The sequence below is a fragment of the Dendrobates tinctorius genome, unplaced genomic scaffold, assembly GCF_039654945.1.
Source record: "Dendrobates tinctorius isolate UK_male_01 unplaced genomic scaffold, ASM3965494v1 ptg000087l, whole genome shotgun sequence".
Lineage (NCBI taxonomy): Eukaryota > Metazoa > Chordata > Amphibia > Anura > Dendrobatidae > Dendrobates > Dendrobates tinctorius.
Window position 1 is genome coordinate 6,428,156 of NW_027361755.1, and position 25,186 is coordinate 6,453,341.

At 48.9% G+C, this 25,186-nt stretch overlaps 1 protein-coding gene across 1 annotated transcript in view; it reads right to left on the reverse strand.

The window, feature by feature from the left end:
- NOX3 (NADPH oxidase 3) overlaps nucleotides 1–25,186 on the reverse strand; it is a 635,497-nt gene that overhangs the window by 473,625 nt on the left and 136,686 nt on the right. The window lies entirely within an intron of this gene.

Consider the following 25,186-nt stretch of genomic DNA (forward strand, 5'->3'; position numbering starts at 1 on the left):
TGGTGGAAGAGGCCGTGGAATTGGGCGGGGGTTGGCAGCTGGTAATGATGGTTTTGGTGGTGGATCTGATGGTAGTGGCAAGAGCAAAATAGGACCGAATGCAGGAGGTGTTGAGCCTGCGTCATCGTCTGGCTCCATAAGGCTTCGAAGGCTTAGTTTTCTAGGAGTTGGCAAACCGCTTTTAAAGCCAGAGCATCAGGAAAAAGTTTTGTCTTACATTGCTGACTCAGCCTCCAGCTCTATCGCCTCCTCTTCTGAAGTTGTAAAAAGTTAAAGCACTGAGTCGTCATTGGAGGCTCATGTTTATGAACCACACCTTTCCTTGTGTCCTTCACCCCAACCAAGATTGAAGGATGACGCAGGCCATACTACTGATTACTCCATGGAGCTGTTTTCACATACCATGCCTGGATTATCAAGTGAAATCGTGAATTACCCAGGCCAAGATGAATCTGACATGGAGTGCACTGATGCACAGCCGCTGATAGATGATTCTGCTGGTACATTCACTCAGAGCACTACATTGTCCTCGCAGTGTACAGAGCCAGATTCTGACCCTGATGAGACTCAGGTGCCCCTTCCCGCACACTATACCACCATACACGGTGACACAGAGGAAGGTGCACATGACATTGAAGAGGAGGTGATGGATGACCCAGTTGTTGACCCAGATTGGCATCCATTGGGGGAAGAGGGTGCTGCTTCCAATAGCTCAGATGAGGAGCATCCACAGCAGACATCGACATCGCAACAGCTGTTATCTGGCAGGCCCGGAGCACTCCAAAGACAGGTTTCAAAAATCAAAAGAGTTGCTGGACAGCTTGTCCAGAGGGTCAAAAGATCACAGTGTGCTAGGCCGCAAAATGTCTGCCAAAGTAGGAAGAGTGCAGTGTGGCACTTTTTTGAACAAAATCCTCATGATCAGGCCAAGGTTATCTGTAAGAAGTGCGCAAAGACCTTTAGCCGAGGGAAAAATCTGAAAAATTTGAATACCAGTTGCATGCTTAGACATTTAACCACCATGCACTTGCAAGCGTGGACACAACACCAAACCTCAAGTGCCACATGTGCAACTGATCACAAAGAAGGTAGTCAGCAATGCTACATTGTTTCCCCCACTGTAAGCCCACCGGTTAGCACAGCAGCAAATGTTGAGGTGTCGTTGCAAGGCCACAGCAGTCAGGGAATCCCACTGTTATATCAACAAAATACTGAATCTAGGCCATCAGAAAGAACACCAACTCCATCACCATCATCAACCCTCTCTCAGTCCGCCCTGTCCACCGCTATTTCCACCATATGCAGCTCTCAAGTCCAGCTCACCCTCCCAGACACTATGAGTAGGTCAGGAAAGTATTCAGTCTCTCATCCGCGTACACTGGGTTTGAACGCCCACATTGCCAAACTAATCTCGTTTGAGATGATGCCCTATCGGTTGGTGGAAAGCGCAGCTTTCCGCAAACTCATGGCCTATGCAGTACCATGCTATGACCTACCCAGTCGCCACTTCTTCTCTCGCAAAGCCATCCCAGCCCTCCACCATCATGTAAAAGACCGCATTGTCCATGCACTCAAGCAGTCAGTGAGTTGAAAGGTGCACCTCACAACTGATGCATGGTCCAGGCGGCATGGCCAGGGCCGTTACGTGTCCATCACTGCACACTGGGTTAATGTGGTGGATGCAGGGTCCACAGGGGACAGCGGTGGTGGGACAGTGCTGCCTAGCCCACGGTATAGGAAACAGTTGGCTGTAGGCGTTTGACCCTCCTCCTCCAGAAGCGAAAGCTCGTCCACAGAGCGCAGTCGTACGAGCACTCCATCTGCAGCTGCCATTGTTGCACACAAGGTGTCCCCCTATCGAGCAGCTAGTGGAAAGCGTCAGCAGGCTGTGTTGCAGATGATGTGTTTGGGCGACAGACACACCGCCGAGGTGCTGGCCGAGTACTTGAAGCGACAAACTGAGTCATGGCTGGGCAGTGTGCATCTTGAGGCAGGCAAGGTAGTTAGTGATAACGGCCGTAATTTTGTGGCAGCCATAGCCCTTTCAAAACTCAGCCACATACCTTGCTTGGCTCACACCTTGAACCTGGTGGTGCAGTGCTTCCTCAAAAATTATCCGGAGTTAACAGCCCTGCTCCAGAAGGTGCGAAGACTGTGCGTGCACATCCGCCGGTCGCCTGTACACTCCGTTCGTATGCAGAAGCTGCAGCGATTGCTCCACCTTCCCAACCACCACCTCATTATCGACATTGCAACAAGGAGGAACTCCACCCTGCACATGGTGGAGCGGCTGTGCGAGCAGAGGCAGGCCATAATGCATTTGTGGGAGGATACACGGCCAGGCACTTTGAGAGCAGACATGGAGTTGACAGGTGTGCAGTGGTCGAAGCTGAAAGACCTCTGTAAAGTCCTTCAGTGTTTTGAGGAATGCACACGGCTGGTAAGCGCAGACGACGCCATCCTAAGCATGAGCATCCCACTTATGCGTCTGCTCATGCAAACTTTGACGCACCTTAAGGAGCAGGCGTCTGCAGCCAATGTTGATGAGGAGGAAGAGGAGGAGGGAATCCTTGATGACATTCAGCCATTGTCTGCTCAGGGACCTCTCCTGGACGAGGTGGAGGAAGAAGAGGAGGATGATGATGGGGATGATTACTTAGGGGAGGAGGATGCATCTCGTGGGGCAAGTGAAAATGTTGGCGTGGCAAGGTCTGGTACAGGGTTTGTGCGTGACTGGAGGGATGTGGATTTGCCAGAAAGTGCTCCTCCACCCAGCACTCGCAGTGCATCATTGACACCGGGAACATTGGCCCACATGTCAGATTATGCCTTGCAGATCCTAAAAAGGGACCCCCGCATTGCCAAAATGATGAACAATGACGACTACTGGTTGGCCAGCATCCTGGATCCACGCTATAAAGGCAAATTACAAAACATCATGCCACAGGAGAACCTTGACCTAATATTGGCTAATAAACAAGCAACTCTGGTAAATCGGTTGCTTGAGGCATTCCCAGCACACAGCAGCGGTGATGGTTCTCACACGAGCCGTACGGGCCGGGGGCAGCTTGGCAGAGGTGTTCATGGTGCACACAGCAGAAGTGGCGTTGGAGACAGGGGATTCATGACAATGTTGTGGACTGATTTTTCAAGTACCGCTCACACAACTGGTAATACTGCATCGATGGAAAGTGACAGGAGACAGCAGTTGTCAACTATGGTTACAAACTACTTTTCCTCCCATATCGATGTTCTCCCACACAGGTCATTCCCCTTTGACTATTGGGCCACTAAACTGGACACCTGGCCTGAATTGGCCCAATATGCCTTACAGGAGCTCGCTTGCCCAGCTGCAAGTGTGCTATCGGAAAGAGTCTTCAGTGCAGCTGGATCAATCCTGACAGAAAAAAGGACCCGTCTGTCAACCCAAAATGTGGATGATCTAACCTTCATTAAAATGAACCATGCATGGGTTTCCAAGGATTTTGTCCCACCTTCCCCTGATGACACATAGGGTGACAGAAAAATGGCTTGCTTTGGTCCACCTCTTCCTGGGACTTGACCTATTTCGCCTTTTGCATCAGCTGAATGTCCAACATCAACATATGCCACTTTCTAAAAGTCCCTAACTGTGCTGCCTCCCCCCCCCATGGCCGGGGTCACCACCTAGTGCACGACACCGTGCGAGTGCCGTTGCCCTGGACAGGTGGGTAGGCCGACTCTTGGGCGCGGGCACTGGCACAGGGTCCCTCATAGCGCAATCAAGTGTCTCTGACGGTGGTGGTGCACACCAGCCATCAGACACACCGCCTATGAGGGGCCCAGTGCCAGTACCGACGCCCACGAGTGGGCCCCCCTTGCTTGGGCAGAGCCCCAGCATTTGCAATCTTTACCTCTCCCTGCTCCTCCACTGTGTAGTCTGGGCCGTCAAATCCATACTGTGCCTGACACCGTCTGAGCCTGCCTCCTGATGTATAGACATATATTTTGAATGTGTACGCTATCCATACATGTTATCCGGGGATACGGTACTCTTTCTCACCTTTGTGCAATCACGTGCAATCCATACTGGGCCTAACACCGTCTGAGCCTGCCTCCTGATGTATAGACATATATTTTGAATGTGTACGCTATCCATACATGTTATCCGGGGATACGGTACCCTTTCTCACCTTTGTGCAATCACGTGTAATCCATACTGGGCGTGAGAACGGCTGGCGAGCTGTTAAGCAAGCTACAGCACCTGTGGTTTGCACACGTAAGTTTTTCATTTTTTCAGAAATGACGGTTAGGCTTAATTCCGGAAGTGCGGTTGACCTGCACTTACTGGGAAATCATCGTTCGCGGGTAATAATTGTAATCAGTGATCCCCATCACTAACGTTGTTCAGCAGGTTATCTGCATCTGTAAGCGGCAAACGCTGGCCTTTTCAGTGTAGCGCACATGCAGCCACGGACATGTAAGGGCATGACACACCAGTTATTGGCCAATCTCATGTGCCAGAGCCTCACGTGTCCCTCTAGTAAGCCGGACTCGGACCGCGGGGCATGACGGAGTCTCGTTCGTTAACGGAATTAAGCTTGCAATGTGTGCATCTTTTCTGTAGCTGGCATGGTTGAGGTTTCCCAGGTGGAGTCGAATTTAACCGTAGGCTCCACTCCTGGTGGTGCCCTTCTGGACATTCCTTTAAGGTTCAGCTTTGCAACCATACTGCCCACGTAAAACAAACACTTTGCCTTCATGAACGCTGTTTGGAGGGTCATGACTCGTGCGAATAACGCCGCCCAATCAGTTAACCTGCTAGAGAGATCCTTCGTTGCTCCAAAGCATGACATCACACTCCCTAGGAGGAAGGTAATGCCACTGTGGCGACCGTACTCCTGGGGGCGACACAAGTGCACTGATGCCCAGCCACTGCTCGATGAATCTGCTGGTACATTGACCCAGACTACTACATTCCCCTCGCTCGCTACACGGCCTGAATCTGACCCTGATGAAACTCAGGTTACCCTTCCCATATACAGTTCCATCTTACACGGTGACAAAGAGGAAGCTGCAGATGAAAGTGCAGGTTCGGCCCACCTGCCATCAGACACACCACCGTACTATCAGGGGCCCTGTGCCAGTGCCGTCGTCAACGAGTGGGCCCCCCCTGCTTGCTCAGGATCACAGCACTTGCAAGGTTGAAATACTGTGCAGTGAGATGTAAGATGGGGACGACGAGGAGTCCAGACTAGTACAGGGATTCCCTAGCGAGGAGACTTATTTGATTGTTTTCAATGTTGGGACAGCAATTTTTGGGGAGCACTATACTCTGGAGAATGATAGATGGGGCCCACCATACACTGGAACATTCCAATGGTGGACATCAGACACTGGAGCAGCATTTACAGGGCCCATTATACACTAGAGCATTAGAAATGGGGCCCATTATGTTTGGAGCATTATTTGGGCCCATAAGACAGTGGAGCTTCATCCATGGGGACCAACATATACTGTAGCATTATGTGGAGCTCATCATATACTGTTTCAAACATTATATGGGACCAATGATTCTGTATGGAGAAATAGATGGGCCTCGTCAAGAGATGTAAAAAGTGAAGTATTTTTCATTGTACTATACCGCTATTTCTCTGCCGTATCGGAGCATGATGAGTTGTGGTATGTGTTAAAGGGGCGCTCTATCGCCCAGGGCACATGAAAACCTGGAGCCAGCCCTACCCCCCACAACTTTAGCCAAATAACCCCCATTTTTCAGTGCGTAACTTGTATTATGAAGTTAATTAAGGTTGACAAGCTTAAGTAAGAAGAATTGATGCTTTTGGCATTCAAATGGGCACTGTAGGTGTGTTTCCTGTCCTCCTCTCACTGCCGACTTTTATTCCCCATTGATTTACATTGGGTTTCGTGTTTCGGGACGACCCCGACTTTTCCCTATAATCGGCCGATCTTGCTCGACCCGACTTTTGGAAAAGTCGGGTTTCACGAAACGAAACTCGACCCTAAAAAACCAAAAGTCGCTCAACTCTATCACTGACCTACAAAGCCATCCGCAACCTTTCCCCTCCCTATATCTCTGAACTAATCTCCCAATATCTTCCCTCATGTAATCTTCGATCCTCCCAAGACCTCCTACTCTCCTCCACACTTATTTTTTCCTCACACAGCCGCCTCCAAGATTTCTCCCGAATATCCCCTATCCTCTGGAATACCATGCCTCAACACGTCCGATTATCCACCACCCTCGGATCCTTCAAACGGAACCTGAAAACCCATCTTTTCAGACAAGCTTACAACCTGCAATGACCATTCTGCCGCCTCACCACCGCCTGAGCTGCCGCCTCATCACCACCAGAGCTGCTGCACCCCCGACCTTCTGTCTCTTCCCCACTATCCCGTAGAATGTAAGTCCGCAAGGACAGGGTTCTCTCCCCTCCGTACCAGTCCATCATTGTAAATTTGTTTACTGTTAACGATATCTATAACTTTGTATGTAACCCCCCTTCCCATGTACAGCACCATGGAATTAATGGCGCCATATAAATAAATAATAATAATAACCACAATGCCTCACACACTGTACCAGAGATATTGGAGTGATGCTGAGTTCACCCAACTTTCTGATGGTAACTTGTCATTAATAGCAAGTAATGGTCAACCTCTGACACAGGTGGGGTACAAGGAGGTTGTCATTAAAGTGGGGAAGGTGGAGCTCAAAACTCAAGGTCTCGTGGTGGTAGAGGTGGACATAGCAGAGTGTCAACCTATCATAACATTGGGCACAAATGTGATTGAAAATTGTTTAAGTGAGGTCATCACCATTTTGAAAGACATAGCTGAGTCAGCCCCTTGCAAAGAACAGCATGCCCTCAGTAAATATATCAAGGCCCTTTTGCAGCAACAGCAGGTGGTGTTAACTGGTGGAGAGATTGGTAGCGTTAGGGTGAGTGATCCCCACTCCATTATGCTTCCCCTAGGAGTGAGACTCTAATCTGGTGCAGAGCAGCCATAGGCATCAGAGGACGGGACTACCAAGCTCTCCTTGAACCAGTCTATTCAGATAGCAGACCTACTGTGCTGACGGCCAGCGGAATTGTTGATGTTAAAAGGGGCAGGGTTCCGGTACGTGTTCTGAACTGTGGAGAGGAAGAAGCTCGCTTGCCTCCTTGTGCAACCATAGCCAAACTATTCATTCAGCAACAATGATATTCAGGCTGTAGAACCCTTCACTCCGTCAGAAGCGACGGATGGCAATGGCTCTTCTGTTCAGATGGAGGAATGGTTCCAAAAGATAGATGTTGGCACCGACTCCACTCCTGTACATCAGAAAAATGGAGTGCAGCGAGTGGTACAAGAATACGAGAGGGTTTTCAGTAAGCATCCCTTGGATTTTGGGCAGGTAAAAGGGTTACAACATAACATCCCTACAGGAGATCATCCACCTATCAAAGAAAGGTATCGTCCTGTACCTCCAGCTCATTATCAGTGTGCAAAAGGTATGCTAAGAGAAATGAAACAAGCAGGGGTAATCAGGGATAGCTACAGTCCGTGGGCAGCTCCGCTGGTGTTAGTCAAAAAGAAAGATGGTACAATGCGCATGTGTGTAGATTACAGACAACAAAATTACTCACAAAGATGCATACCCCTTACTGCACATAGACGAGTCTCTAGCAGCATTAAAATCAGCTAGGTACTTCTCCACTTTGGACTTAACCAGTGGGTACTGGCAGGTGCCTGTTGCTGAGGTAGACAAAGAAAAAACTCCATTCACTACTTACTCCTATCAGGCCATGTGAATTTAATTACATGCCGTTCGGATTGAGCAGTGCTCCTGGGACCTTTCAGAGAATTATGGAATGTTGCCTGGGCCATATGAACTTTGAGACTGTGCTATTGTACTTGGATGATGTGATTGTATATTCCAGGACCTATGACGAACATCTGCAACATCTGGCAGAGGTCTTTGAGGCGTTATCCAACTTCGGCTTAAAGGTAAAACCATCTAAGGCCTCTTTCACACATCAGTTTTTTGCCTTCAGGCGCGATCCGGCTTTTTTTTGTAAAACCGGATCCGGCAAAATGCAATGCCGGATCCAGTTTTTCCCCATTGACTTGCATTAGCGCCGGATCATGCCGGATGGCATTGCGTTTCATCCGTTTTTTGCCGGATCCGGCAACTTGTCTCATTCCGGCGTCTGGAAAAAACGGCTACTGTAACGTTTTTTGTCTCCGGCGAAAAAGCCGGAAGCGCCGAATCCGGCGCTTCCAGCTTTTTGCTACAATGAAAGTCTATGGGCGCCGGAATGCGCCGGATCCAGAAAAAGACGGATCCAGCCACCGGATCCGGTTTTTTTAAGTCTGCGCATGCTCAGATCCAATTGGCCAGCCCCCAGGAACAGAAGACGGATCCAGCAAAAAAACGGATCCGTTTCTACAGTTCTCCAAATTTTATGCCGGATCCGTTTTTTCAAAAAATAGCCGGATCCTGCCTGATGGCAAAAAACTGATGTGTGAAAGTAGCCTAAGTGTCATCTCCTAAAGCCCAAAGTGCAGTATTTAGGCTATGTCATGAGTTCAGAAGGAGTAGCACCTGACCCAGACAAAGTGACTGTCATCAGAGACTGGCAGGTACCCACCAACATCAAAGAGGTCAGACAATTCCTAGGCCTAGTGGGATACTACAGACGCTTTATCAAAGAATTTACTAGATTGGCAGCCCCCCTTCAAGATCTCCTAGTTGGCCAAACCAAAAAGGCCAGAGGCAAGAGTCCCCTAATTGAGTGGAATGCTAGGTTGCATGAGTCATTCAACAGCCTTAAGGAAGCACTTACTGGAGAAGAGATCTTAGCGTATCCAGACTATGATCAGCCGTTTATCCTGCACACCAATGCCAGCAATGTTGGGTTAGGAGCTGTCCTATCTCAAGTGCAGCAGGGTAAGGAGAAAGTCATTGCTTATGCCAGTCAGAAGCTTTGCCCTACTGAGAGGAACCCTACCAACTATAGCTCCTTCAAGCTAGAATTCTTGGCTATAGTTTGGGCAGTGACCGAGAGGTTCAAGCACTATTTGTCCTCATCCAAATTTACCATCTATACGGACAACAATCCATTAACCCATCTGGAGACTGCCAGACTCGGCGCCTTGGAACAAAGATGGATGGCTCGGTTGTCCAATTATGAGTTTGTCATTAAATACCGTGCTGTCACTAAAAACGCCAATGCTGATGGTTTGTCCCATATGCCAAATGCTCCTGATCCAGCAGAAGATCTAGAAGACCTGGAAGAAATAGAGATGCTGGCATTCCACTGCCACGGTGCCTGCCAAGACTCTAATCACGTGACAGGAAGAAGTCTTGCTGTTCACGAAGTTTCCCTTAATCCACTACCTCACCATGGTTGGGTAGAGACGCAGAGCAGTGACCTGGCTATATGTATGGTCAAAGAACTCCTTGGAGAAGCAGATTTATCTCCAGCTCCTGACGCACCTGAAGATGTCCAACAGTTGCGGAAAGAGAGAAAGAAGCTATTCCTTTTTAAAGGCAAGTTGATCCAAAGAGCTATTAACCCATGTATGCATGAACTGGTCTGGCAGATTGTGGTCCCCAGAAAAGATGTGCCTATGGTTTTGGAAGCTTATCACAATCAAGTGGGACAATTTGGTTGGAAAAAGCTGGAAGTAGTCATCCGCGACCGCTTCTTCTGGACAGGTATGAGACGGTCCAATGAACAGTGGTGTAGGGAATGCGGCCCATGTAATCTCAGAAGAAAGAATTCTGCCAATCAAACGGCCCCCTTGAAGCCCATCATCACTAAACAACCTTTGGAATTGGTGGCCTTAGACCACGTGCAACTAACCCCAAGCCGATCAGGGTATACCTATGCCTTAACAATAGTGGATCCCTATTCCCGTTTCCTAGTGGTTGTTCCGGTGAAAGACCAAACAGCAAGAACAGCTGCAAAGGCATTCCAGGAATATTTCTGCAGACCCCATGGCTACCCACATCAAGTGCTGACAGACAGAGGTACAGCCATCGAAGCAGAAGTCTTTCAAGAATTTTGCTCCCTCTATGGATGTAAAAAGATCAGAACTACACCATAACATCCACAAGGTAACGGTCTTTGCGAAACAGGATATGCCCCAGCTTACTTGATGTGTGCATGTCCAGGTAAACTCCCCATCGACCTGGAAATGGGAGTCCTAACTCCTGAAGCCATATCCAGCCAATTGGACATGGATTGGAATACAGAAAGACAATTGCAGTATCAAAAAGTTCAACAATGTGTAGAGGAAAGTCTTGCGCAAGCTAGGCAAAAACAGGAAAGGAACTTTAATAGACATGCTGTGACAACCCCCTTACCAACAGGTGCTAAAGAAAAAGAGAAGAAACCACAAGTTAAATGACCAATGGGAGGCTCAGCCTTACATTGCTCAACCATCAAGTTATGACAACAGCAAAGTGTGTACCATCTCCAAAGATGGTGGAAAAATGTGTACTACCGTATCCAGAGACAATATGAATGTATGTCCAGCACCATTGCGTGAAAGAGTTGAGCTTAAGGAAGATTCTCAGCTAAAAGAAAAGCCTGATGCAAAGATTTGCACTGTTCTAGGTGAATTTCCTAGTTCTTAGCTACAAGTTAACAACGCAGTGATAGTTCCAGTGATGGTGTTCCCACAAAGGTCTTTACCAGAGACACCAAATTGTTCTGGAAGCGATGAGTTGCTAATGCCAACCACTAATGCTTTGCATGAGGAAGAATCAGAAAATTTGCCCACAGTCAGCAGTGAACCTGTTGTACCCATGGTAGGTTCAAAGATTCGTAGGAAGCTGCCTAGTATTCCTATCTTGCGCAAATCACAGAGTAGCACACGGCCAAACCCCTTCTCACTATATAATTGATTTGTAAAATAGTCTAAGATTAATATGTTAGCTTTCAGTTGTACTATTATTGAACTTTGACTTCGGTAACGTTACTAAAAATGTTAAAGAAGCTGTGCCCACATGGACTAATGTGAGATTTCAGTAGTTATTATGCCTTATTCTACTACAAGAACTCTTGTAAAGACTTGTAAACTTGAGAAGAAAAATTGCTCATCATGCCTTGGCAGGAAACCATCTAAAACAGCCAGTGCAGTGAATTTCATATTATGGACTGTGTGCCCTGCAGCTGCACTCAGGGACAATACAACCAATCAGAAGTGGTTATGGGCTGTAATCCACGACTCAATTCCGTTACTGGGACTGTTCACCCATACTCAGATTAAATGTTATGTCATTTTGTTATAAGCTTATGTTCCGTGTGTAGCCCAAGGACATGCTACCTTTAACTAGGGGGGAATGTGGCGCCCTGCGTCTTTACTGCCACAAAAGGGTTGAATATGTACTGTTTTGTATGTGTTTTGTGAGCAATGGGAGTTATGCTTTCTATGCTAGAGACCACAACACACACAATTTACCTCACTGACTTACTTGTCTGAAGCTTAGAGCTTTGCAGACATGCCCTAACTGGGAGGGGGAGGAGTCGAGAGTTGTTGTTTCGGTGAAGGAGGAAGAATGCTCCTGGCAGCGATGATGACATTCGTCCCTCCAGGAGTAAAGCTAATAAGAGGCATCAGGGAATCAACCCCTAGGCCATCCATGCTTTCAGAGCAGGGTGGTAAGTTGAGAGACTGTCTGAGTTTATACAATCAACAGCAGAGTGTTTTCCCCGAAAAGACTGCAGAAAACTAGGATCAGTGAAGGATTGTGCAAGAAGAGCTTCACACAGGAACCAAGTTGCAAGTTGCCCGAGGAGGAAAACACAGTGAGTAGAGGCTATACTAGAAGTTCCAAACTCTGGGAAGCCTTGGTCCCTGAAGGGACTAGAATATTAGGAAGCTTACACTGAGTCACAGGCAGAGTGAAGGATAACTCCCATTCTCCAGAGCAGACTGTAACCTGGTGAGAGTTGTAATACCTCCTCTGAACTGCACCTGAACTACAGTAAATGATAAAGTGACTTACTTTGTCTCCTGCCTTATTACTCCGTGCCTTCTACTTCCATCACAATCTCTGGGGGCCAGCCCTGGTTGAAGAGGGTTAAACATCTGCACTGCCATCACCATCTACTCCCCCAGGGATCATCTGCAGTGCCGGCTATACTACAGTCGAACACTCCAACTTGTTAGGGCTGGCGGAACGCACCAAATAATAAAATAATAGTAAGGTGCATTCGCAGCCCGGAGTCCACAGTGCAGAGGTGTTAAACTGCTGCTTAGTAATGGCGGATGGATATAGTAGTATACAAAAAGTCACACGCTGGAGCGTAATAATATTGTATCTGGGTCGCCCCCCCCAGGGCTGTGGGGTACTCGGTAGCGGGCCGGTATCAGCGGGATGTATCACAGCAGCGGTGACCCGGTCCGTGGCCCTGGGCGCCCAAGTTAAAGGGGAATTGCAATGGTGGAAATGTAGTTAATTGAATGAATATTTTGTGACGCCCCCTGTGGTGTTCGGCAAGTGAGATGTTAAGCCGACGCTGCATGCAGATCCTCTGGGACTGATGGTGTGTTGCAGCCAAGTTGGTGAAGCTCCCCACAGGTGGGGCTGTAGTCCCAGGGCAGTGTAGATGTCGGGGTAGAGGAGAGGCACAGGCAGTGTAGAAGCTGGAAACCAGATGTAGTGGTACAGGGTGTATTGGTGCAGGAATAAATGGAGGACACCAGGGCTTGTAGTTCCAAAGCTTTACTCACAGTCTGTAGTACATACAGGTGCCTGCCTCCATGCCGTGTCCTCCGGGTCAGGGACTCAGTCAACCTCCAGGCAAGATGGAATGCTCCCTTCCAACACTCCGCCAACATGTGCCTTTCTGAACGTCTCCTCTATAGCGCCTTTAAGTGAAGTACTCCTAGTACTGAGTTACACTGGAGTTCCTCCTGACAGATGTTCTTATGAACTTTCCTTGTACGGCAGACAGCTGTAGCCTGCTTCGGGGACTCCTTGCTCCTAAGTCCCGGATCACTATCAATGTTGCTGTTGTGCCCCCAAGTCTTAGATGGGAGTAGTGCATTTACAGACCACTACTCCTCCGGTGTCTGCTGCAAGACCATTAGTATCCATACAACCTCGGGGACCGGGCCACGGCCTTGCGCTTAGAACTTCTAGGCAGGGTTCTCTCCTAACCCACGTCCTCTGTTCCCTTTTACTCCTACGTTCCATACTAGTCTTTCCTTCTTATGGAAGATCAGGTTTCTGTTCAATGTCTTTCTCTTTCTTTCCTTTCCCGTGCCAGCAGACCCAGGTCACTGAGATCTGCTGCAGCACCTCCTTCCTCCATCCCTCTCTCAGGGATCTTCTCTCTTCACTCTCTGAACACTGACTGACTCTTTTATGTATTCTAACTCCACCTGCCTCCCAGCACGTTTCGTGTTCCAAGCAGGGAGCTACCAAAGGTGCTCTGCTACAGTCCAAGCAGGGAGCCGCAATGTGGCTTTGCTGAACTACTGTGTTGTGTGGGATGCAAGTGTTGGAGCGTGGTTAGGAGCCTCCAACTTACCTGGATGGTGGGGCACCACACCTGAGGAGGAGGTGCAGTACCTCTGTGGCAACTGAACCCTCAGGGGCGCCACATATCTTACAGTTATTGTTAGGTTCTTTAGAAGGACGTAGATCTGGGGATTTATTCTGACAGAATTTTATAGGCTGAACTGGATGGACTAATGTCTTTTTTCGGCCTTACTAACTATGTTACTATGAGTCATTCATACATGCATACAACACTCACTCCACATGGTCTAGTCTTTCTCTATATTAGCGCATGGCCGAAAGGCCATGCGAACCTTTTATAGCCGCATCCTTCAGGGACCTTCCTGACCTTCCTTCCAATCCGAGCTGGAGAAGGACCTGAGCATGTGACCTCCGATCTCCAATGAGAGATCGTCCCACGGGCATGCTCAGTGGACCGAAAGGAGGACTTAGTCCCTGGAGTAGCTCGCTGCTGACCAGCATGCATTGCTATAGCTGGACCAGAGGTGGCAGCAGCAACCAAACCTGCAGCGCTGGTCTGGGCAGGGTGCCTGGATCGACAAGTCTGCTGAGCAGCCTCCTCTGCAGCCGGAGAGGAATGGGAGACTGCCGAATGCAAGGCTCGGGATTCCTACGGTGCAACAACAGGAATCCGACGCCTAACATTTCCCCCCCTCCTAGGGCCCCCTCGCTACGCTCAAATGTCACAATGAGAAGCAGAGCGTGGATGTTCTCCACTGGCTCCCAGGTCCGAGCCTCTGGATCATGCCCCTTCCAGTCCACCAAATAAAACTTTTTTCCACTTACCACCCTGCATCCCACGATGGCATTAACCTCAAACTCGTCTGAGGACAGGACAGGTCTGATGTTCCGGCAGAGGACTCGTAGAACTGGGACATGTGGACCGGCTTAAGAAGGGACACGTGGAAGGTGTCAGAGATAGCCAAATGTGGTGGAAGGGCCAGCCGATAGACCACAGAGCTGATCTGCTCAAGAACCTTAAAAGGGACCAATGTAGCGAGGAGCGAACTTAGTGGACTCGACTCACAGCCTGATGTTATGGGCAGAGAGCCACACCAAGTCGCCAGAGGAAAAGGTTGGAGCAGGACGCTGGTGTGCGTCCGAGGAGGCCCTCATTCTCTCCTTAGAGGCCCGAATAGCATCCTGGGTGTGGTCCCAAATATCACGTGACTCCACTGCCCAGTCTGCAACCCTGGAGTCGGTGGATGACACGGGCATGGGCACAGGGACACGAGGATGTTGGCCGTAGTTAAGGAGGAATGGGGTCTGGCAGGTGGAATCAGCCACAGTGTTGTTCAAGGCGAACTCTGCCCAAGGCAACAAGGATGCCCAGTCATTCTGCCTGGCTGAGACAAAATGTCGGAGATATGTGACCAGGATCTGGTTGGCCCTCTCTACCAACCCGTTCATCTCGGGATGATAGGCCGAGGAGAGATTCAGCTCAATACTGAGCAAGCGACAGAGCTCTCTCCAGAACCGAGACGCAAACTGGGTACCCTGGTCACTGACATTCTTGTCTGTCATGCTGTGTAACTGGAAAACATGTTTAATGAACAACATATATGTATATAGGTGGGCACCATGGAAAATATGACATAAATATGATAACTGGGTGCAACACTGTGCCAAGAAGATTAAATAAAAAAAGGGAGAAAAGAGACACAGGAAAACATGCACAAAACAGCAGAATGTCCATGTGAAAAAAGGCTTTTATTGACATACAATAGCTAGAGAGATCCAAGTGTACAATAAAAACAATTAAAAACCACAAATGTAACAAAAGTGGGCAGGTGGAGAACACATGCAGTATACAAAAGAAGAAATGTTTATATCAATTAGTGTTTCAAAATATGCATTCACAACAATGCTTTCTATCACCATATAATATGCATAACATGTTTGGTATAAACATATGGACAATTTGCAGCAGTAAAGTCTGATCAGTCTAATAGTCACTTAAATAACAAAATAAAATATATATAATATACACAAATAGTGACAAATGGTAGGCGTGTAAACAATCCAAATGATTACCATGCAAGTCCATAGATGAGGGGAGGCAATTGCTGGATCACATGAAAATTACCTAAGCATACTCACACTGCCCACAGAACCCAATGCGTGTCACTGCTAGCCTGCAGCTTCGTCAGGGAAAGTCTGCAGGCTAGCAGCCACACGTATTGGGTTCTGTGGGCAGTGTGAGTATGCTTAGGTGATTTTCATGTGATCCAGCAATTGCCTTCCCTCATCTATGGACTTGCATGGTAATCATTTGGATTGTTTACACACCTACCATTTGTCACTATTTGTGTATATTATATATATATTTTTTTTTTGTTTGCAGGAGACTTTGCAAACATCTCTCCGGTGGTGTCACGTCACCGCCAGACTCAGGGCCTGCTGTCCCGGCCTCGGCCAGTAGGAGGCGCCGGACTATCACATCACCGTCAGACTCAGGGCCTGCTGTCCCGGCCTCGGCCAGTAGGAGGCGCCGGACTATCACATCACCGTCAGACTCAGGGCCTGTTGTCCCGGCCTCGACCACTAGGAGGCGCCGGACTGTCCTATCACCGTCTGACCCGTGGCCTGCAGTCCCGGCCTTGGTCTCTGGGAGGCGCTGTGCTTCAACCCCAAGTGATGGTGGCGATAGTCATGAGGCTCCTGCGCAGGCGTCCGCTGGACGCAGGCTTCGCTCCTCGGTCAGTCATGAAGGGGCTGGTGCATCACCATCCAGCCTGGTCCTGGGGGCGGTCCGGATGACATCATCAGCCCACGGACCTGTGAGGGATGACCTGATCCCTCAAATACCTTGGGACTGCTCTTGCAGGCCGCTGGATATATTCTTGGTTCCCCTGCATGTTACTGTGTGTATTACTGTTGACTGACTCTGACTTTTGCCTGGACTTCTGACCCTTCTTCTGCCTAACGATTCTGTACCTCTGCGACTCTCCTGGTTTATGACACTGACTTCGGCCTGGATTCTGACTCTGCTTCTGCCTAACGATTCTGTACCTCTGCGACTCTCCTGGTTTATGACACTGACTTCGGCCTGGATTCTGACTCTGCTTCTGCCTAACGATTCTGTACCTCTGCGACTCTCCTGGTTTATGACTCTGGCTTCGACCTGGTATCTGTCTTTGCTGCTGTCTACCGTTTTTATACCTTTTCTGCCTGACTGGTTTAGTCTCGGATATCATTGCCTTTGTGTCCTGTGTTGGAACACCTGTCTGGCGACCGTCCTGCTCTGGTCATTGCTCCTATTCAGACAGCACCTCCTGGGCTCTGCTATAAATCCAGATCCCTGTATAGGGGTAAAGGGTATCAGTGTTTCTCGGGGTGTTGTCTGGCTGCAGCCCAGACCGCAGGCAGACGTCACATTATATCCGGCCCAAAAAATAAAACTGCTTTTTGTGTCTATACTTAACACATATAAAAGCAGTTTTCCTCACCTTTTTTTTTCCTTCCTCCTGACTGAGCTGATTCTTGGCCCAAACACCTGTTACATTGCACAGCCTGGAAGGTCACTCTCAGGCTCAAGCATGCTGCAGCCTGGAAGCTTCAAGGAAAATGCTGGCTGTTGGAAATCCACACTCCGGGATCATCACCCCCTGGACAGCTCTGGGGGTCAGGTATTGCCCGCAAATGCGGCCAAACTGTTGTTACCAGTTTCCCTTTCTTTTGCTAAGAAACGTCTGTGTGTGAAGGCTTTTGTAGATTGTGGGGCTGCTGGCAACCTTATGGATTTTTTATTTGCTAAGAGCCTTGGAGTACCTCTGTCAAGGCTTAAAGCGCCTATTCAGACTACTGCGATTAATGGTACATCTATATTCCAAGGAGGCGTGGAATTCGTTACTGCCGAAATTTCTATGTCAGTGGGGACATTACATAACGAACAAATGTCATTTCTTGTTATATACAATTTATCAGATCCAGTTGTGTTAGGCATGCCATGGTTGCACCAACATAATCCGGTTATTGACTGGCGCATAGGTGACGTTGTGCGCTGGAGTCCACGGTGTCAGAGAAACTGTATGTCTTTTTCAGTAAACCAGATTAAAATTAAAACACCTTCTATTCCCTATGCGTTTAGGGATTATGAAGATGTTTTCTCTATAGTGGAATCGGAGAAACTACCTCCTCACAGAGAATACGATTGTCCTATTGAATTGGTCCCTGGTGCCCGTCTCCCTAAGGGGAGAATATTCAACCTCTCTGGTCCTGAGCGTGTAGCCATGAAGGAATACATAGCAGACAGCCTTCGAAAGGGCTTCATTAGACCTTCCACCTCACCTGTAGGAGCTGGGTTTTTCTTTGTAGAGAAAAAAGATGGTGGACTCAGACCATGCATTGACTACCGTGAGCTGAACGCCATAACCGTAAAAAATCAATACCCACTGCCACTCATTCCTGATCTGTTTAATCAGTTACTGGGAGCTCGCTGGTTTACAAAGCTTGACCTCCGGGGGGCATATAACCTGGTCCGCATAAGAGATGGAGACGAATGGAAAACGGCCTTTAATACACCCCTTGGCCATTTTGAGTACCTGGTAATGCCCTTCGGACTCAGTAACGCTCCTGCAGTATTTCAGCACTTCGTCAATGATATTTTCAGAGATATTTGTGGGGTGTATGTCGTCGTATATCTGGACGACATTTTGATTTATTCTGCTGACCCTGTGACACATGCTCAACACGTCCGTTCAGTACTGCAAAGACTGCGCGAAAACTCTTTGTTTGCGAAATTTGAAAAATGTGTGTTTTTTGCCGAAGAGGTGCAGTTCTTAGGATACATGGTCTCAGGCAAGGGGTTCCGCATGGATCCTGCCAAGATTCAACCCATTAAGGATTGGGTACAACCCAAATCGCTGAAAGCACTGCAGCGATTTTTGGGATTTGCGAATTATTATCGCAAATTCATCAGGGGATTCTCAGAGATTGCCAAGCCACTCACGGACCTTACCTGGAAAGGGGCGGACGTGACTAATTGGAATCCTGAGGCAACCCAGGCTTTTTCTACACTAAAGGAGTGCTTCGTGGCCAACCCAGTGTTGATTCAACCAAACTTGGACCACCCGTTTATTGTGGAAGTAGAAGCCTCCGAAGTCGGAGTGGGAGCAGTGCTCTCACAAGGCACTGCATCCCTCACTTAGCTTCGTCCATGTGCCTTTTTCTCCCGCAAATTCTCTGCCACGGAGAGAAACTATGACATCGGCAACCGAGAACTATTGGCAATCAAGTGGGCCTTCGAGGAATGGCGCCACTTCCTCGAAGGCGCCAAACACAAAGTTACTGTTATTACCGATCACAAAAACCTAACCTACCTAGAGTCGGCTAAAAGACTAAACCCTAGGCAGGCCAGGTGGGCCTTGTTTTTCTCCAGGTTTGATTTCTTAATCACCTTTCGCCCCGGAACCAAAAATGTGAGGGCAGATGCCCTCTCCCGCAGCTTTTGTCCCACACACACCGAGGACTATGAACCAGGTCCCATATTGGCTAATGGAATTGTCGTGTCGGCAGTATCTCTGGACCTTCTGGAGGAGATCCGTAGGTCATCAGAACGAGCTCCTGACACTACGCCCCCCCAAAAATTATTCGTTCCAGCTACCTTTCGCTTACGAGTGTTAAAAGAATCTCACGACTCCATCCTGGCAGGCCACCCTGGTCTCAATAATACCACTAGGCTGGTAACCAGGAACTTTTGGTGGCCAACGGTGGCCAAGGACTGTAAGGAGTACGTCTCAGCGTGTGAAGTCTGTGCCCGCGCCAAGTCTCCCCATAACCGTCCTACCGGCTGGCTTCAGTCCTTGCCCACCCCTGAAAGTCCATGGACCCACATCTCCATGGACTTCATTACAGACCTGCCACCCTCCGAGGGGAAAACTTGTATTTGGGTGGTGGTGGACAGGTTCAGTAAACAGTCTCACTTTGTTCCCCTGTCCGGCTTACCCAACTCTGAAACCTTAAGCAAGTTGTTTGTTCTTCACGTTGTACGTTTGCACGGCGTTCCGGCAAATATCGTATCCGACAGGGGTACCCAGTTCGTCTCGAAGTTCTGGAGGGCGTTCTGTAGACGTATTGGTGTTGAGTTCTTCTTCTCCTCGGCATACCATCCCGAGACGAATGGCCAAACTGAGCGTGCCAACCAAACGCTGGAGCAATACCTCCGCTGCTATGTCTCAGCACATCAGTCAGATTGGGTGGAACATTTGCCATTGGCAGAGTTCGCTCTCAATAATAGATACCAAGACTCCATCAAAACTACCCCCTTCTTCTGTAACCTTGGACTACATCTGCGCTTTGGATCATTTTCGGCCAAGATGTCGGAAATCCCAGGGGTTGAGCAAAATATACATCGTCTGAAGACTATTTGGTCCGAAGTAAACTCTAATTTAAAAGGGGCTCAAATTAGACAGACTTCGGCGGCTAATAGACGACGATCCCAGGGGCCGCACCTGGGAGTTGGTGACAAGGTTTGGCTCTCTACAAGAAACATCAAACTTAAGGTACCGTCGGCCAAACTGGGTCCCAGGTTCATCGGCCCATATGAAATATTAGAGGTAATTAACCCGGTAGCGTTTCGGTTAAAGCTCCCGCAGTCGTTTAAAATTCCTAACGTTTTTCATAAGTCCCTCCTCAAGGTATACCGTTCCCCAATTCGTCCCGTCCAGTCCCCTCCTCCTCCAGTTTTGGTCAAGGGCGCCTTGGAGTACGAGGTCCAAGGCATATTTGATTCCCGTCTAGTGAGAAACTCGGTACAATATTTGGTGCATTGGAAGGGCTACGGCCCAGAGGAGAGGTCCTGGGTCCCCGCTAGTGACATTCGTGCAAAGCGGTTGATTAGAAGGTTTCACCTCCTCCTCCCTGACAAACCGGGTTTTGAGGGTCCAGAGGCCCCTCTTAGAGGAGGGGGTACTGTCACGTCACCGCCAGACTCAGGGCCTGCTGCCACGGCCAGTAGGAGGCGCCGGACTATCACATCACCGTCAGACTCAGGGCCTGCTGTCCCGGCCTCGGCCAGTAGGAGGCGCCGGACTATCACATCACCGTCAGACTCAGGGCCTGTTGTCCCGGCCTCGACCACTAGGAGGCGCCGGACTGTCCTATCACCGTCTGACCCGTGGCCTGCAGTCCCGGCCTTGGTCTCTGGGAGGCGCTGTGCTTCAACCCCGAGTGATGGCGGCGATAATCATGAGGCTCCTGCGCAGGCGTCCGCTGGACGCAGGCTTCGCTCCTCGGTCAGTCATGAAGGGGCTGGTGCATCACCATCCAGCCTGGTCCTGGGGGCGGTCCGGATGACATCATCAGCCCACGGGCCTGTGAGGGATGACCTGATCCCTCAAATACCTTGGGACTGCTCTTGCAGGCCGCCGGATATATTCTTGGTTCCCCTGCGTGTTACTGTGTGTATTACTGTTGACTGACTCTGACTTTTGCCTGGACTTCTGACCCTTCTTCTGCCTAACGATTCTGTACCTCTGCGACTCTCCTGGTTTATGACACTGACTTCGGCCTGGATTCTGACTCTGCTTCTGCCTAACGATTCTGTACCTCTGCGACTCTCCTGGTTTATGACACTGACTTCGGCCTGGATTCTGACTCTGCTTCTGCCTAACGATTCTGTACCTCTGCGACTCTCCTGGTTTATGACTCTGGCTTCGACCTGGTATCTGTCTTTGCTGCTGTCTACCGTTTTTATACTTTTTCTGCCTGACTGGTTTAGTCTCGGATATCATTGCCTTTGTGTCCTGTGTTGGAACACCTGTCTGGCGACCGTCCTGCTCTGGTCATTGCTCCTATTCAGACAGCACCTCCTGGGCTCTGCTATAAATCCAGATCCCTGTATAGGGGTAAAGGGTATCAGTGTTTCTCGGGGTGTTGTCTGGCTGCAGCCCAGACCGCAGGCAGACGTCACAGGTGGGAGTCTATATCTGGAGAGTATATGAGGATATCATCCAGATAGACTACAACCAAGGTGGTGAGCATATCCCGGAAGATGTCATTCACAAAGTCTTGGAAGACGGCCGGGGCATTACAAAGCCCAAAGGGCATCACCAGATATTCATAGTGCCTATCCCTGGTGTTAAATGCTGTCTTCCATTCGTCCCCCTCACAGATGCAAATCAGATTGTAAGCACCCCGCAGGTCTAGTTTGGTAAAGACCCTAGCTCCCCGCAACCTATCAAAAAGCCCCGATATCAGGGGCAAAGGGTACTTGTTCTTAACGGTGATGGCGGTAAGACCCCTGTAATCTATGCATGGACGTAGTTCTCCGTTCTTCTTCTGCACAAAGAAAAATCCTGCCCCCGCAGGTGACACTGACTTCCTAATAAAGCCTCTTGCCAGATTCTCCCTGATGTACTGAGACATTGCCTCCGTCTCCTGGAGAGAGAGTGGATAAACTCGACCCCAAGGAGGCTCAGCACCAGGCAAGAGGTCGATAGGACAGTCATAGGGGCGATGAGACAGAAGGGTCTCCACCGCCTTCTTGGAGAACATGTCCGCATAGGGCCAATAGTGTTTGGGGAGGGAGGAGAGATCTGTGGGTATCTCAGTAGTAGCAACCTGAACACACTCCCTTTGACATCTACCAACACAGGATTTACTCCGTCCCAGAATTCTCCCTGAGGACCACTCTATATATGGAGGGAATTATACCATAGCCATGGCATCCCTAAGAGGACCCTGTCAATTCCTTCGGGAATAACTAGCAGGGAGATGATCTCCTGATGGGAACATATTATTAAACAAATTATTAAACAACATGTATGTCAATACCTGGATAAGAATGAAGTGATTAAACAGAGTCAGCATGGGTTTGTAACTAATAAGTCATGTCAGACTAACTTAATTTCCTTCTATGACGGTATCACTGATTTGGTGGATCAAGGAAATGCTGTAGATATAGTATATCTTGACTTCAGCAAAGCATTTGACAAAGTCTCTCATACAATCCTTATTGAAAAAATGACTAAGTATGGAATGGATAAGGCAACTGCTAGGTGGATTCCTAACTGGCTTAGTGATCGGACCCAAAGAGTGGTCGTAAATGGCTGCACATCCAGTTGGAAGAATGTCTCAAGTGGGGTATCACAGGGCTCTGTCCTGGGCCCTGTATTGTTCAACATCTTTATCAACGATTTAGATGAAGGAATTGAGGGTAAACTGATTAAATTTGCTGATGACACAAAGCTAGGAGGGATAGCTAATACTAGAGAAGAGAGAGAGAGGATTCAAAAAGATATAAGTAAACTGGAGAAGTGGGCAGCAACTAACAGAATGGTTTTTAACAGGGAGAAATGCAAAGTACTACATCTGGGCAATAAAAATGAAAAAAGCATATACAGAATGGGAGGAATAGGGCTAAGCAACAGTACATGTGAAAAAGACTTGGGTATACTAATAGATCACAGACTGAATATGAGTCAACAGTGTGATGCAGCAGCAAAAAAGGCAAATGCAATTTTAGGATGTATTAACAGAAGCATACAGTCTAGATCACGTGAAGTCATTATTTCCCTCTACTCCTCTTTGAGACCTCATCTGGAATATTGTGTCCAGTTTTGGGCACCACGTTTTAAAAAAGACATCAACAAACTGGAGCAAGTTCAGAAAAGAGCGACCAGAATGGTGACCGGTCTGCAAACCCTGTCTTGTGAGGAAAGGTTGCAGGATTTGGGAATGTTTAGTTTGCAAAAGAGAAGACTGAGAGGAGACTTAATAGCTGTCTACAAATATCTAAAGGGCTGTCACATTGTAGAAGGATCAACTTTATTCTCATTTGCACAAGGAAAGACTAGAAGCAATGGGATGAAACTGAATGGGAGGAGACACATTAGATATTAGAAAAAACTTTTTGACAGAGTGATCAATGAGTGGAACAGGCTGCCACGAGAAGTGGTGAGTTCTCCTTCGATGGAAGTCTTCAAACAGAGGCTGGACAGACATCTGACTGGGATGATTTAGCGAATCCTGCTTTGAGCAGGGGGTTGGACCAGATGGCCCAGGAGGTCCCTTCCAACTCTACGATTCTATGATTCTATAAGTAAAAGGGATGGTCTGATGGGTTATCTGCGATGGTAGTGTCGATCCATTTATCACCCGTATGGTCACTGGCTTGGCAAGCATAACAAGAGGAATTGCATGTCATCGGGCGAAGACAGAAGACGTAAAGCTGCCCTCCACCCCGGAATCTACGCAAAACTCTACCACATGGGTGGATGGACCAATAGAAATTGTCCCTTTAAAGGTCAGCTTGGAAGAAGGCACCATGGCTTTTTATTGAACCAGCTCCCAAAGTCACCAAACGCAGATGCTCTCTCAGTCGCTGAGGACATCTGGAGGCGACATGTCCTGACTGCCGGCAGACATGACAGACCATGCGTGCACGAGCGGTCTGGGACTTGGATCCCGCTCAAGGCGTCTCCATGGCCTAATGTGGCTCGGATGCCTGGACCGGAGGTTCCAGAGGTTTGGCGAAGGTGGGTGCCAGCTGAAACCTCTGCCTATACTGGGCACGCTCCAACCTTCGCTCGTGAAAGCGGAGGTCAATGCGGGTAGAAACTGTAATTAATTCCTCCAGTGTGGCGGGAATCTCCCTAGTGGCCAAAGCGTCCTTCACATGGTCAGCCAACCCTCTCCAAAATACCCGGATGAGAGATTTATCCCGTCACTCCAGCTCAGACGCTAGAGTCCGGAAGTGGACGGCAAAGTGACTGACCATGGACGAGCCCTGTGTCGAAGCCATCAATTGGAGCGCCATATCATGAGTAACCTGGGGTCCCAAAAAGACCTGCCTCAGAGTGCTCAGGAACCGTGGAGCACTCTGTACCACATGATCGTTGCGCTCCCAGAGTGGCGTGGCCCACTCCAACGCCCTGTCCGACAGGAGGAGTATAATGAACCCCACCTTAGCCTGCTCTGAGGGAAAACATGCAGCCAGGAGCTCCAGGTGTACAGCACACTGGCTCACAAATCCTCTACAAGACTTAGAATCACCAAAAAATGTATCTGGCAGCGGGAGGCGGGATAATGTCGAAACAGGGGTGGCAGTGGCCAACCTAGTTGCCTCCAGGCTAGCGGCCTGAACAGCTACTGTGGTAACATCGACGGCTGAGTTTGTGCGCTCAAGAGCAGCCAACCTGCCCTCCAGCTGCTGGATGTACCGCTGCAGTCGCTGTTCGTCCGCCATTACTAGCCAGACCCTGGCACTAATATAATGTTAGGGCTGGCAGAACGCACCAAATAATAAAATAATAGTAAGGTGCTGCTTAATAATGGTGGATGGATATAGCGGTATACAAAAGGTCACACGTGGGTTAACTTCACACGATGTGAACAGGAGCGGACTATGTTACATCACAGAGCCACCGTACCACGGAACATAAATGCCAGAGCCTGTTAAGACACACAGCACTCGGCAAGAGAGCACTCAGTAAACGGTCACAGAACTCGGCCCCAATGACACAAGATCTGAGTCCCTCTAGACCTACTGAGTGTGCGGAGTCGCACCTGCGGACGCCTCTAATGAACATTGACCTCCATGGAGTGCAGACTAAGTGCACAGTGGCATACAGACAAAGCCACCGGTGGATGCTGATGCCAGTCTCTGACTCTGCCTCTACCTGGACCTCAGCCTGGGCGCTAGCAGGCTAGGCTACACAA